The 13092-nt window shown below is 37.7% G+C and overlaps 1 protein-coding gene across 5 annotated transcripts in view; it reads right to left on the bottom strand.

Annotated features, from left to right (window-relative positions):
* Positions 1-837: 837 nt before the first annotated feature.
* LOC143851728 (putative disease resistance protein RGA3) overlaps positions 838-13092 on the bottom strand; it is a 45942-nt gene continuing 33687 nt past the window's right edge. For all 5 annotated transcript variants that reach the window (XM_077361215.1, XM_077361212.1, XM_077361213.1 and 2 more), the window contains one exon: positions 838-1099. The gene's annotated coding sequence lies outside the window, so the exon portion shown is untranslated. The remainder of the gene's footprint in view (positions 1100-13092) is intronic.

The following is a 13092-nucleotide window of genomic DNA, read 5'->3' as shown; positions in this document are numbered from 1 at the left end:
AGACAAAAAAAGGTAGATATAGAAGAGAGAAGGACGTAGAAGAGACTTAAGTCATGAGAAAAGGTAAGAAGAGGGAAATTAGGGTTTTGGATTTTTTGTAGGGTTTTAAATGGTTCAAGATGAGGGGAGAAGGGGCAAAGGGGTGGGGGAAAATGAGGTGTGGAGGGGGGCTTGCTTCAGTGAGAGAGAAAGGGGAGGGGGGTTGCGCGTGGGGAGGGAGGAGCAGGAGGGGTCCGGGGTGAGGAGGGATGGGCAAGGGTGGTCGCGGGTAGGAGGGGTACGAGCAGGGCGGTCATGGGTGGTGAGGGAGAAGCAGGGGTCGCGGGTGGGGAGAGAGGGGCGGGGGTGGGTGTCACGGGTAGGAGAAGGGGGGTCGTGGGTGGAGAGGGAGAAGGAGGCGGGGTCGCGGGTGGGGAGGGGATAAGGGGGAGGAGATGGGACTGAGGAAGAGGGAGAGAGGTAGAGGCGGGTGATGGTGTGTGTGTGTGTGTGTGTGTGTGTGTGTGAGAGAGAGAGAGAGAGAGAGAGAGAGAGAGAGAGAGAGGCCGGTGGGGTTAGAGTTAGGGTTAGGAGAGGGAGGAGAAGGGGAAGAGGAAGGAGGGGGGTTGCTATGGGGGTCCCTAGGGGATCAAAACCCTAGGGCTCTGATACCATGTTGAGGAAAGAATGAGAAGAAGAGTCTATGACTTAAGGAAAACTCCCCCTCACTTATATATTTATACAAAGAGAGAAATATATATATATATATATATATATATATATATATATATATATATATATATATATATATATGACCAATATGCCCTTAGGCATATACATACACTAACAGTTGAAAGGCACTTTGAGATCGCAAAACCATTTGAATTGATCTTCCATACAATCTAGTAAATGTAAAAAATTATTGATCTTTGGATTGCATTGGCTTCAAGGTCTTCTTAACCTGGTTTGTCTTCAATGAACACTTAGCTTCGAATGGGTCATGTGATTTCCTCCACTTGATGAATTCTTTCACTTTGGATTGCATGAGGAGGCACCTTCTTTGGTTCATCTCCAAGCTTTTGACTTTGCCTCTTGTGCAAGTTGTGGTTTCCAAATGTACCTGTCCAATACACAATATCATGCAAAGCCATTAGTACCTAATTAATTGATTTTGGTTTGTTGATCATCAAAACATACATAAGGTTGAACCCTTGGGCTAACAATCTCCCGCTTTTTTATGATGACAAACCTAAATTGATTATGAGGTAGGAGCTCCCCATTAAGGGTTGATAAAAACAATTAATGCTCCCCCTTAATCAATATAATTAATGCTTATTGAAAAGATATAAAAAAGATATAGCATGATAAGCATGTAATCATGAATATGAGAAATATAAACAATGTAAGCACAAGTATATGAGATAAGAGAAATATAAACATTCAAATTCAAGTTCTCTTTTCCTTTTAGCAAATTTTCTCCCCCTTAGTAATATGATTACTACTCCCCCTCAGTAAATGAATAGAAGCTATAAGTGTGCATAAGTGTGCACGGATTCATAATCAATTTACCAAAACTTCTCCCCCTATTGTCATATCAAAAAGGTGCGGTGAATTAGTTTGGTAATGTATCTCCCCCTTTTGTCAATAGAGAGTAAGGTAGGAAGGAATTAATTTTCAAATGAGATAAACATTTTAAGCATAGCAAGCTCCCCCTAAATAATTGAATAAATGTATAAGGATACAAAAATTAAGCAAAGTAAAAGGTACAATTATATCATTAAATGAATTTTTAATGATATAAGCAATTTATACTCCCCCTAAGTATGCGTTTTAAAGAGTTAAAGATATTAAAAAGCCATTAAAGACATAACTCTTAAACTTTTTCTCCCTCTTTGCTATTGAATGAATATATCAGACCTATCAATGCACTAGGAGAGATTTTCAAAATGGAATAGTCAATGGTTCATTAGATTGTTGAACCTTGGACTACAATTTTAAAGGATTTTCAAGTTAAAACAAGTTTGATTCCTATTTAACATTTAATCATTTTAACACTATATGGATAGGGATTATATGATAAATACATTATACTTCCCCTATGGTTCTTTCTTAATGAACATACATAGCCAACTGAAGCATATAAGTACAATAGTTGCATGTAGGTTATGAACATGGATTTTGATTGAGTTTTTAACTCTTTCACATGTTCACACATATGATGTTATCATGAGACAAATGCATATTACATTTCTAAGCAAATCATAATAAGAGTTTGATAAGAGAGATAAGCAGGTAAGCTTTCCCTAAATCCTGATCGTGGATGAATATAACCATGGCAAACAACCATAGCATGAGAATCACATCATGAGTAAGGGTTTTTCTTAATTTTATCATGAGATATACAAATATTTCAATTCGAAGCATATCATGATCAGTCTTATAAAAATTTAGCTCCCCCTGACTAGATCAGAGTGCATATATGTATATGTAACAAACGAACGCGCATATACATTAATATGGTTTAGATGTTGGCTTGTGGCCAAATGAATTAGGTATCTTAATTAAGGTGATGGTACCGTTCCTTTAAAAGAAGGCATGAGCACCAATTGAGTAGCTTTTAACACAAATTTAACATCCCAGAAAAGTTGCAGAAAAAAGAAAACATTTGTATGCCTGGATGTAAAATTAGTGATGCGAATCATAAACCCAAAAGTCCTAAAGAATTGTTTAAACATGCATACAAAGGATGAAGAAAGGTGCGGTAGGAAATGTGGGTCCAAAGGGTCTCTTGTTGATGTCAACAATGACTGTCAACTACATCAAACAACTAAAACTTTCATTCCAGACCATTCCTATCTACTTTGATATATGCTGAATTTTTAAGACAATTTACCACTAATTTTTATTATACTTTTTAAAGCTCAAATCAGTAAGTTTATAAACTGACAATCATGAGCTTTTCCACTTTAAAAGGTTCCAAAAAGGGAAATGGGAGAACATTTGAGTAAGGTGTCATGTTAGGTCTCCTTCTAAATTAAAGAGAGTACTAACAGTTTCTAAACCAATTCTGTAAAGCCCTCGAGTTGTCGATAGTTTTTTTTTTTTAAGTTGACATATTTCATTCATTCTCAGAGAAGCATTTGTGACCGGGGGTCCCATCCTGCATTACAAGAGAATAACATGAATATTGGCACAGGTATACCTGTAGCCAATGAAGTATACACATCGAATAAAAAGTTAAGATTATCTCTTTCCTCCCTTCTCTGTCCTATCATTATGATATTATCCATTACACATTTAAAGGTATTCATCCTACAATCTTTTTCCGAACCTCATTTCCTTGATTGGGTAATGATGAAGATTCCCATATCAGAATGCCTCCATTTAGCGAAAGACCATAATCTCTCGAGCGAACATGAGACTACAACTTTCTTTTAGCGCAACTAGGATCGTGAATTACCGTCATAGAGAATGACCTTTTCAAGAATTCTTCCTAACAATTGTCATAACCTCGACCTATGGGACTGAAACCATCATCACAATTTCCACATTCTTGGTATCGACTTCCTAGTTTCCTACAATCATTTTCTTCCCAACCTGTCTCTGTACAATTAAATAACTCTAAAGCATTATGTCTAAATAGACTGAAATCAGAAGACATATGTACTACCCCACAACTTGCAATGTCTCCTTAACTGAAATCATTGGAAGACAACCCAAACTCCCGAAAACTTACATCTCTTAACCTCTCAAAGTGTGTCCTTTAATCCTATAATCCAACTTTTGGTTCAGCCTCTTTAACTCTCTTTATTGTATCATCTGCACCCCTTGCTTGCATTGCCCGAAACATTTATGTTGTCCTTCCTAGATTCTCCTGATAGGAGATCCCAAATACATCACTCATTGCTAGAAAATCATTAAAGCCTTCCAATTCTAGGAGCCCAGATTCTTCCTCAGCATTCAATAACAAGACTCCCTTTTCTTTATCTCGCCTATCTAATTCACTAGGCTACCCTAACTGACCTTGTTCCACCTCAGGGCTGCCTGGCCCTAAACCCTGCACATCTTCATCCAGTGTTGCATGCTTAGATTCCAAATTTGCAATCGCCAGGTGTTTTTCCTCTTCCCAAAGACGCATTCACATTCGCTTTTCCTTTTCTAGGATCTTGTTAAAGAAGGGCAAGTTACGGAGGGGCGTATGAAGCTCCTCTTCACTATTCAGGCTGACCTGGGAAGGGGACACACCCACGCTTTGATGAACAGCTGCCCGCTCTTTAAGACATTGCTTCTTTAGAGGAGAAATTAACACCTCACTAGGAGTAGAAGATTCTATTCCTCGCCAGTTTATCATTATACTTAAGAGTTTTTAGGAGATTGTAGACACCCCATTTTGATCGAACCCCAAATAACCTCGTTTGATTAAAACCCTATCAAATTAGTGAACTAAAGTCCCAAGATTTGCCTTAGGGTAGGTTAGGATCTCAATTAGATCCCTTCAAAATTTTGTCAAAATCCGTTAAAGTTTGCCTAATAAGACGAGTGTAATTCATAGTGTAGTATAGAAAGAAGGGAGTGGTTTATCCGCTTAGATGTGTTCTAGTTAAATTAATTTCAGCAAAGGGGTTGTCCTGGGCAACTAAAGGGCCCGGATTTTAATCTTTTAATTCTCATTAATCAGTTTTCCAGGGACCACCTATTCTCCACACAAAAATTAAGCCAAATCTCTATAAATAGAGAGCTTGGACTTTCATTTGGGAGAGTTTTTTTTAGGTTTTGAGAAAAGTGAGTAGATCCGATCCTTTTCCTTTTCATATTTCAGTGAAATTCAGACCTTGATGATTCAGATCTTGTGTTTTGTTGCTTGAGCGCTTACAAAGCAAGCTTAGAAACCGTAGTATTGCTAGAAACCTTAAGTTTGTCTTCTCAAACCTTGTTTTCTCACAAGAAATCCTAAATCCACACTATGAAACTTTAAATCAGCAACTTCTTTAGCTTTTAAACCTCAGATCTCATCTTTAAAATCTAGGATTTTTTTTATTTTGGATAGATCGAATCTTTAAATCTTAGATTCGAGTCTTTAGACAGTAGAGTTCTCTGCAATTTCGATTGTCAAGTGAAGATTTTAGAAGAAGAAAAGAAAGGAGCTTCATTTGAGTCTGCAAAGAGGAACAAGAAAGAGGAGGAAAAGAGAAGAAGTTTCAAGTTCTATAATCTCAGGTTAGTTTATTTGTGCTTCGGAATTCTGAATATTTCTTGCTGGAATTGAATCTTTGTCAAAATTTTTGGTAGGCAGCTCTGTCAGGAAATGAGTAGCTTATTAGGTAAGAAGACTTTATAATAGTAAGTGGATAACATGCTTTATACTATCGAGGAATTTCCTTTTATTTTTTTCAAGAATTGATAATAGTATTATCCGAATATGTACAGAGTAGATAACTCCATTTCTATTTGTCTTAGTTACATGATTAACCTGCTCATGAATAGAGGCATTGAGCGTAGTCGGCTTTAGTTATTTGTTTCTCCATAACATTGTTATATATCAAAACCCATTTTACTTTGGTCCTTGAGTAATATTTGATGCATGATTTGGAGCTTTTACTTAAGATAATCTGCTGGTCTGATTTTGCTTTAGTCATTTCAATACAATTTTTTTTCCCATTGTGCTGAAATAATCTGAAAATTAGTGTAGAAAATGTCATTGTGCCGAAATAGAAAGCAGTGTAGTCTATTCCCATTATGCTGAAATAATCTGAAAATAGAAAATGTCATTGCGCTGAAATAGAAAGTAGTGTAGTCTATTCCCATTGTGTTGAAATAATCTGAAAATCAGTATAGAAAATGTCATTGTGCTGAACTATAAAAGGCAGTGTAGTCTATTCCCATTGTGTTGAGCTGAACTGAAAATCAATGTAGTTCATTGTTATTGTGTTGAACTAAGAGTTCATGTAGTTCATGTTCATTGTGTGAAAGTGTGAGCTTTTGTAGGTCATTTATATTGGGTTAAGTTAAGAGCTTTTGTGGCTCATTTATGAGTGATGAATGCTTAGTTGAAGGTGATTGTGTTATCCTGTGAAATCTGTATGCTTTTATACATATCTGAATTTAATAGTAGTTCAGTCATCCTTTGGTTAAATGCTAATGTAATGGTTAGGGCAAAACAGTAGTAGCATGCACTAATCGATGAAGTTCTTTTCTCAGACAATTTTTAGAATTTGCTGAGCCCTAATATATGCATTTCAGTTATCATCTTGAGCAGTTTTATGTAATCAAATAAGTCATTGGTGCAATACTTTCAACTGAATTATTCTCTCGTGGCGCCTACTCTTATTCATATTTGATCCTTTTGAATTAGTTTTAAAAACCCCATGTCTTATGATTTACACAGTTAAACATCATGTCATATTGTTTATTTAAATATCAATTTATGCACATCATAATCTTTAAAAAAAAAAACCTGAAATGTTTTGGTATCTTGTTTATCTGATAAGTTTTCACTTCAGAACATACATTACTCACTTATATTACTTTAGTATTAGTTTCGACAGGGTTTGGCTCTGAGTTCTGTTCTTCATATGGCTCAGATTTGAAATTTGAGTTACCCATCTTTTAGGGGACTAGCATAGTCCTTATAGCATTTTCCCCTTATTATCCTTTTCTTTAGAAGACTTTTTCAAGTCTATTAAATATGTAACCTTAAACCATAGATCCTTTAATTGCCAGGGCAATGAAAGAGTCATCTAGAGCCCCCCTCTTAGGAGACATGCTTTGTCTCAATAGCAAGTTCCATCTTTAGGAGATAAGCCTGTCTCATTAGAAAAGTGCCCTTCTTAACCGCCACATTTTTTTATCATTTTATACCCTGAAAACTGTTTTGTAGAAACCCTACATATCAAGAGGTTAGGATAATCCCTGATAAAGGTGGGGCCAACAGAAATGACTGGATCGACTGCCCCGATCATGTCCACATGACATGCATGGGGCCCACAGTACAAAAGTGGGCCCTACTGTAGTGGACCACGGCCTTAAGTCTCCCTAGGAAATGATGCTAACGGTTAAATTGATAGCTTGCAAACTAATAAATGCCAAAGGATCCACATTAGATACGAAACATTCCTGCAAAGGGATGTCTAATTGCTCTGTTGCATCTAAAGTTCTGAGGCTTTCAATGATTAAAAGCCTACCACTGTAATTTCAGAACAAAGTCATCACCAAGGAGATCTAAAGTATATATTTTAAGTCTTTCAGGATAAATCTACAAAATGAAAAAAAAACACTTCAAACAGAATAATGAATAGTTTTTTTTGTTCTAAAACAAGAATCAACCAGTCTTTCATTTCCTACACTCAAAGAAAGGCCAATCCATGATGGCTTTTAAGAAGACCCAAAGTTTGAAGCCACTGCAATGTAATAGCAGAATGGGGCAGTGGCATTTTTAACCCACAGCTTCAGACGGGCAATCCAATCCATGCTAAGCCCTAGGATTTTTTTGAGGTAGATGAGATAGATTGGTACGCTTTTCTTGAGATTTTGCCCATCAATGACTATCTACTCTATTCCCGTTCCTGAACCTTACTCGTTAACATATGGGAGAGAGAATGAATAGGGGTGCTACTCGGGTCGGTTCGGGTTGAGATTGGCTAGAAATGATTGGAATCAACTTGAACCCGATTGTATACTAAAAGCTCAAGCCGAATTCCCAAAAATCAACCCGAGTTGCACCCCTAAGAATAAGAGACAATAGAGATACACCTGAACGAAAGAGGAGTTCCTATGGCTAAAGCTGATCACCTTTGTATTCTTGTTTTCATTTTCTAATTTCAACCCAGTGTCATAGTGGTAGGAGCTTAGATGTAGTTGCAGAAATTAAAGTTAGAACTGAAGAAGAAGAATCTTGAATTGCTGAAAGAAAATTTGAAATTTAGCTGGTTCGAGGCACCAGTACCTCCTGTTACAATGGAAAAGGAAATTTCTACACAAAAAACATGCCCTGTATTTCCCCCTCTTGTCTATTTTATTCAGCTGTTGAGATGCTAACTGTCATTAACTGCTTTTCCAGTTTGTCCAACAGAATCGGTAGTTGCAACTAATCTTTAAGCCTTGCTGGCACTTCCCTCTTTCTGGTACTGACCCTCCTTACAACTGGTGAGTCTTCCCGGTTCGTTACAGTTGCCTCCCCATGAAAATGAACCTTGTCCTCAAGGTTCAAATCAGGATAATAATGCTTGAGGACAGATAGATCTTCCCAAGATGAAGCTTCAAGTGGTAACCCATCCCATTGGATAAGGAGTTGGTGAATGCCCTCCTCTCCTTTTCACTGAATGACTCTCCGATCAAGTACAACCAAAGGTCGGCAAAGTGGTTGTGTTCCTGTGGATAGTTGCGGTAAGGCAACCTGTGTGACAGACGGCTTCCCTGTAAATTGTTTTAAGTAGTGAGACATGGAAAACTAGATGGATTTTAGCTTCTTCAGGGAGCTGTAATTTGTAAGCTACTGATCCAATCCGTTCAATTACCAAGTAAGGACCATAGTATCTACGACCAAACTTGTGTGAGCGTTGTTGTGCTACTGAAGCTTGTTTGTAAGGTTGTAGCCTTACAAGTACATAATCACCCACATCAAAATGTTTTTCTTGTCGATTCTTATGAGCCTGATTTTGCATCCTCAATTGAACGTGGTGTAAATTGGTTTTGAACTGTTGGAGAATGTTATCCCGTTGCAATAACTCTTGGTCCAGATCCTCCAAATGTGAAGTCCCTTGTTCATACCGTAGAATTGTAGGCGGCTTCTTAGTAAAAACTGCTTCAAACGATGTCATCTGAGCAGCTGAATGAAAAGCTGTATTGTACCAGAATTCAGCCCAAGGCAGAAATTTTGACCAGTGAGAAGGGCAATCACACACAGAACTTCTGAGGTACATTTCTAAACAATGATTCAAGGCTTCGGATTGCCCATCAGATTGGGGATGGTAAGCACTACTCATGGCAAGAGTAGTACCCTGCAAACCAAACAATTCCTGCCAGAAATGACTAAGGAAAACTGTATCTCTATTACAATTGATTTGGGAATGCCATGGAGTTTACAGACATCATTCACAAAGGTTTGAGCTACTGATATAGCTGTAATAGGGCTTCGTAGGGGACTAAAATGGGCGTATTTGCTCAATCTGTCTATGACTACCATAATGACAGTTTTTCCAGCTGAATTTGGAAGGGCTGTAATGAAATCCATGGCCCAATCTTCTAATATTTGGTCAGGTATTGGTAGGGGTTGTAAAAGACTTGCTGGGGCAAGATGTTGTGATTTGGCTTGCTGGCAAATGACACATTCAGCAACAAATTTATTGACATCTTTTCTCAAACCTTGCCAATGGAAATTGAGAGCGATCCTAGCCATTGTTCGAGTCAAACCGGCATGACCACCAATAGGTGATGAATGGAATTCTTGTAAAAGTTTTGTTTTTAACCCTGAATCAGTTGGAATAACTATTCTACCTTTGCATAACAGTAATCCATGTCTCCAAGTATATGTATTAGGACCGGCTCCTTGTTGGATCTCCTCATGAATTTCTCGGATGTGAGGATTAGAAGCATGCTCTAGTTTAAGTTGATCCATTATATCAAATAATGGTATTGACAAAGTCATGTATTGATTCTCCATCGTAGGTTCCTTGAAAGAGCATCTGCCGCTAAGTTTTCTTTTCTTGGCCTGTAGTGTATATCAAAATCATACTGAAACCCCATTAGTTTTGTTAACCATTTTTGCTGCTCAAGTGTTTGAATGGTTTGGTCGAGAAGAGACTTGAGGCTTTTTTGATCAGTTTGAATTATAAATTTCTGTCCCAGTAAATATTGCCTCCATTTGTACACAGCTTCTGTGATTGCAAACATTTCCCGTACATATGTAGAAGATGATTGCATTTTGGAAGAAACCTTTTGACTGTAGTAGGCAATAGGATGGCATCCCTGAGAAAGAACTGCACCAATACCATACCCAGAGGCATCGGTTTCTAAGACAAATGGTTTTGCAAAGTTTGGAAGAGCAAGGACAGGAGCTGAAGATGCGGCTTGTTTTAGTTCTTCAAATGAAAGCTTGGCTTCTGGATTCCATAAATATGCCCCCTTCTTGAGTAATTCTGTCATTGGAGCTGCTATATGAGCGTAGCGCTTAATGAATCTTCTGTAATACCCTGTTAATCCTAAAATACCTCAAAGTTCCTTAAGATTTTTAGGAGTTGGCCATTGAATAATAGCGTCGATCTTAGATTGGTCTACGACAACCCCTTCAGCTGACACAATATGCCCTAAATATTCCACTGATGCTGCTCCAAAAGAGCATTTTGATTGTTTTGTATACAATTCATTAGTTTTTAAGATGTGTAGTGTCATCTTTAGATGTTCTAAATGATGTTCCCAAGTTTTGTTATAAACCAGAATATCATCGAAGAAAATGAGAATAAATTTTCGTAGAACTGGTCGAAACACATCATTCATCAAAGATTGAAATGTGAATGGGGCATTTGTAAGACCAAAAGGCATAACTAGGAATTCGTATAAGCCATCATGAGTCCTAAATGCAGTTTTTGGTACATCTTCGACCTTAACTCGAATTTGATGGTATCCTGATATGAGATCCAGTTTAGAAAAATATCTGGCACCATGTAGTTCATCCAGAAGCTCTTCAACTGTTGTAATTGGGAAACAACCAGGGATTGTGACAGTATTTAGGGCTCTGTAGTCCACACAAAACCGCCATGTACCATCCTTCTTTTTTACTAAATAACTGGGGATGAAAAAGGGCTATGGCTTGGTTGAATAACCCCATTGTCAAACATTTCTTTGACCAATCTCTCAATTTCCGATTTCTGAAAATGAGGATATCTGTATGCTCTTACTTTAACAGATCCAATGCCAAATTTTAGGGGAATGGCATGGTCATGTGATCTGATGGGAGGTAGGGAGTTGGGCTCTGCAAATACTTCAGAAAATTCATCGAGTAATTTGGTCAATTCGGCATTAACTCTAAGAGAACTTTCATTCAGTTTGGACTGAAGAAGTTGTAATTGTAAACAAAAATCCACCCCATCTTTTATAGCTAGACGTTTGAAACTGTGTAATTGCATAGGCTCCTCTGTGATTCGGCTTTCACCTTGTAAATGAATCACCTGAGCTTGCCAGTGAAAATCCATGGTGAGCCGCTTATAATAAAAAATAATTGGGCCCACCAATTCTAACCATTGAACTCCAAGAATAATATCAGCCCCCATGATTGGAAGTACAAAGAGATCAACTTGGAACTTGTGATTTTGCATACTCAAACTGACATTTCTGCAAATTCCTTAGCATTTTAGCCTTTCCCCATTACTGACCATAATTTGAAATTGTATTCCATGAATAACTGGAATTTGTAAATATTGTACTAATCGTTCTTGGACAAAATTATTTGAGCTACCACCATCAATTAATACAATGATTTTCCGTCCACCAATGTTGGCCTGAACTCGTAAGGTTTTAGGATTAGTTTGTCTTGATAAGGCGTAATAAGAAATTTTTGGTTGCTTGTCACATTTTTCAAGAACTTGAGGGAAACATGTCTCCTCTTGCATCAGACGCATGGCCTCTACGTCTATATCTTAATACTCCTCATTAATAAGCAAAAAGAGTTGTTTGTTTTTACATTTATGATCTGGATTGTATTTTTCATCACAAGTATAGCACAATCCTTTATCCCTTTTTCCTTGCAATTCTGCTGTGGTCATCTTCTTGAATGGAGTGCCCTGTTGAGGCAATTTGTTAGTCATTGAAGAAGAAGCCATAGAAGAATTTTCAGCTCCATATCGTGGTATGGAAGGCAATGGATTCTTATAATTGCCTTTGCAAGTCATTTTTCTTGCATCATCAATCTTGTCTTCGATCATTGTAGCCAATCCTACAGCTTTTGATAATGAATTTGGTAAGTGAATTTGTACCTCGTTTCGGATCCCTGGTTTTAAACCAGAAACAAAACAATCTACCAGAAATTGAGAAGGAAGATGACTGGTATGATTGGCCAAAGTGTCAAATTGAGCTTGGTAATCTCCAACAGTAGAGTGTTGAATCAATTTAGCTAATTTGCCCTGAGGGTTATCATAAATGGATGGTCCAAACCTAATTTGTAAAGCTACAAAGAGTCTTTCCCATGAATCAAATGGTTATTCCCTTTCCATTGCTTGAAACCAATCATATGTTTTACCATCGAGATGGAAAGAAGCTATTTCCAGCTTTAGTTCTTCAGAAGTGTGTTGAAAACAAAAAAACTTCTTAGCCTTCGAGATCCAAGCTGCTGGATCAGTGCCCTCAAATTGGGAAAATTCTAATCGCAATTGTCTTGCAGAAAACCCCCAAGATTCGTACCATCTCGCACTCCTCCTTGAGTACCATCTCTCGTTCCAGTTCCAGTTCCAGTAAGAGTTTCTCCCTGTTCAACCCTTCGTGTTAAATTGGTTACCCGGCCATCTAAAATTGTAATTTTATTGGAGATCTGAAGCAAGAAATCTCTTTGCTCCATGGCTAGTTCCTGGTAATTCTGTAAACGAGTTTCTTGGAGAGATGTAGTCTCAATCAATTTCTTGATTGCATCACCTAAACTCTTCAATCTTGTATTCTCAGCCATAAGGTGAGAAGTCAATGAAAGCACCATTGTTAGGAACTTAGATGTAGTTGTAGAAATTAAAGTCAGAACTGAAGAAGAAGAAGAAGAATCTTGAATTGCTGAAAGAAAAGTTGAAATTTAGCTGGCTACGAGGCACCAGTACCTCCTGTTCTACACAAAAAACAAGCCCTGTATTTTTTCCTCTTGTCTATTTTATTCAGCTGTTGAGATGCTAACTGTCATTAACTGCTTTCCAGTCTGTCCAACAGAATCGGTTAGTTGCAACTAATCTTTAAGCCTTGTGGGCACTTCCCTCTTTCTAGTACAGACTCTCCTTACAACTGGTGAGTCTTCCGGGTTCGTTACACATAGTGCCACTTTAAAAAGAGTCAAAACATTGAGGGAAAAAATCAGAGATCTTTGGGTTTCCTTCACAAAACAATCCAATCAATGATTTTGTCACATTGGGAGAGCAATACAAGCAT

The sequence above is a fragment of the Tasmannia lanceolata genome, unplaced genomic scaffold (genome assembly GCF_043159265.1).
Source record: "Tasmannia lanceolata isolate RefF3 unplaced genomic scaffold, GAP_Taslan_0.1 ptg000018l, whole genome shotgun sequence".
Taxonomy (NCBI): Eukaryota; Viridiplantae; Streptophyta; class Magnoliopsida; order Canellales; family Winteraceae; genus Tasmannia; species Tasmannia lanceolata.
This window is presented reverse-complemented; position numbering and strand designations above follow the sequence as displayed.